We start from the raw sequence: 3,118 nt of genomic DNA on the forward strand, positions 1-3,118 counted from the left end.
CCCAGAACTGCCCTGGGGGGACGGCACTCACCTGTGAAATAGCACAGTCATCCCTCAACAGAGGACCCGGGGTGCACAGCCTGGAAGAGGGGCCCACTTGCAAGTCTCAGGAGCCATACGCCAATACCAAAGACTTGTGGGTCAGTGGCAGAGACAAACTGTGGCAGGACTGAACTGAAGGATTAGACTATTGCAGCAGCTTTAAAACTCTAGGATCATCAGGGAGATTTGATTGTTAGGGCCACCCCCCCTCCCCGACTGCCCAGAAACACGCCCCACATACAGGGCAGGCAACACCAACTACACACGCAAGCTTGGTACACCAATTGGGCCCCACAAGACTCACTCCCCCACTCACCAAAAAGGCTAAGCAGGGGAGATCTGGCTTGTGGAGAACAGGTGGCTCGTGGACGCCACCTGCTGGTTAGTTAGAGAAAGTGTACTCCACGAAGCTGTAGATCTGATAAATTAGAGATAAGGACTTCAATAGGTCTACAAACCCTAAAAGAACCCTATCAAGTTCAGCAAATGCCACGAAGCCAAAAACAACAGAAAATTATAAAGCATATGAAAAAACCAGACGATATGGATAACCCAAGCCCAAGCACCCAAATCAAAAGACCAGAAGAGACACAGCACCTAGAGCAGCTACTCAAAGAACTAAAGATGAACAATGAGACCATAGTACGGGATATGAAGGAAATCAAGAAGACCCTAGAAGAGCATAAAGAAGACATTGCAAGACTAAATAAAAAAATGGATGATCTTATGGAAATTAAAGAAACTGTTGACCAAATTAAAAAGATTCTGGACACTCATAGTACAAGACTAGAGGAAGTTGAACAACGAATCAGTGACCTGGAAGATGACAGAATGGAAAATGAAAGCATAAAAGAAAGAATGGGGAAAAAAATTGAAAAACTCGAAATGGACCTCAGGGATATGATAGATAATATGAAACGTCCGAATATAAGACTCATTGGTGTCCCAGAAGGGGAAGAAAAGGGTAAAGGTCTAGGAAGAGTATTCAAAGAAATTGTTGTGGAAAACTTCCCAAATCTTCTAAACAACATAAATACACAAATCATAAATGCTCAGCGAACCCCAAATAGAATAAATCCAAAAAAAACCCACTCCGAGACATATACTGATCACACTGTCAAACACAGAAGAGAAGGAGCAAGTTCTGAAAGCAGCAAGAGAAAAGCAATTCACCACATACAAAGGAAACAGCATAAGACTAAGTAGTGACTACTCAGCAGCCACCATGGAGGCAAGAAGGCAGTGGCACGATATATTTAAAATTCTGAGTGAGAGGAATTTCCAGCCAAGAATACTTTATCCAGCAAAGCTCTCCTTCAAATTTGAGGGAGAGCTTAAATTTTTCACAGACAAAGAAATGCTGAGAGAATTTGCTAACAAGAGACCTGCCCTACTGGAGATACTAAAGGGAGCCCTACAGACAGAGAAACAAAGACAGGACAGAGAGACTTGGAGAAAGGTTCAGTACTAAAGAGATTCGGTATGGGTACAATAAAGGATATTAATAGAGAGAGGGAAAAATATGGCAAACATAATCCAAAGGATAAGATGGCCGATTCAAGAAATGCCTTCACGGTTTTAACGTTGAATGTAAATGGATTAAACTCCCCAATTAAAAGATATAGATTCGCAGAATGGATCAAAAAAAATGAACCATCAATATGTTGCATACAAGAGACTCATCTTAGACACAGGGACACAAAGAAACTGAAAGTGAAAGGATGGAAAAAAATATTTCATGCAAGCTACAGCCAAAAGAAAGCAGGTGTAGCAATATTAATCTCAGATAAAATAGACTTCAAATGCAGGGATGTTTTGAGAGACAAAGAAGGCCACTACATACTAATAAAAGGGGCAATTCAGGAAGAAGAAATAACAATCGTAAATGTCTATGCACCCAATCAAGGTGCCACAAAATACATGAGAGAAACACTGGCAAAACTAAAGGAAGCAATTGATGTTTCCACAATAATTGTGGGAGACTTCAACACATCACTCTCTCCTATAGATAGATCAACCAGACAGAAGACCAATAAGGAAATTGAAAACCTAAACAATCTGATAAATGAATTAGATTTAACAGACATCTACAGGACATTACATCCCAAATCACCAGGATACACATACTTCTCTAGTGCTCACGGAACTTTCTCCAGAATAGATCATATGCTGGGACATAAAACAAGCCTCAATAAATTTAAAAAGATTGAAATTATTCAAAGCACATTCTCTGACCACAATGGAATACAATTAGAAGTCAATAACCATCAGAGACTTAGAAAATTCACAAATACCTGGAGGTTAAACAACACACTCCTAAACAATCAGTGGGTTAAAGAAGAAATAGCAAGAGAAATTGCTAAATATATAGAGACGAATGAAAATGAGAACACAACATACCAAAACCTATGGGATGCAGCAAAAGCAGTGCTAAGGGGGAAATTTATAGCACTAAACGCATATATTAAAAAGGAAGAAAGAGCCAAAATCAAAGAACTAATGGATCAACTGAAGAAGCTAGAAAATGAACAGCAAACCAATCCTAAACCAAGTACAAGAAAAGAAATAACAAGGATTAAAGCAGAAATAAATGACATAGAGAACAAAAAAACAATAGAGAGGATAAATATCACCAAAAGTTGGTTCTTTGAGATCAACAAGATTGACAAGCCCCTAGCTAGACTGACAAAATCAAAAAGAGAGAAGACCCATATAAACAAAATAATGAATGAAAAAGGTGACATAACTGCAGATCGTGAAGAAATTAAAAAAATTATTAAGAGGATATTATGAACAACTGTATGGCAACAAACTGGATAATGTAGAAGAAATGGACAATTTCCTGGAAACATATGAACAACCTAGACTGACCAGAGAAGAAATAGAAGACCTCAACCAACCCATCACAAGCAAAGAGATCCAATCAGTCATCAAAAATCTTCCCACAAATAAATGCCCAGGGCCAGATGGCTGCACAGGGGAATTCTACCAAACTTTCCAGAAAGAACTGACACCAATCTTACTCAAACTCTTTCAAAACATTGAAAAAAATGGAACACTATCTAACTCATTTTAT

This window comes from Choloepus didactylus, chromosome 15 (genome assembly GCF_015220235.1).
Source record: "Choloepus didactylus isolate mChoDid1 chromosome 15, mChoDid1.pri, whole genome shotgun sequence".
In the NCBI taxonomy this organism is placed as follows: Eukaryota; Metazoa; Chordata; class Mammalia; order Pilosa; family Megalonychidae; genus Choloepus; species Choloepus didactylus.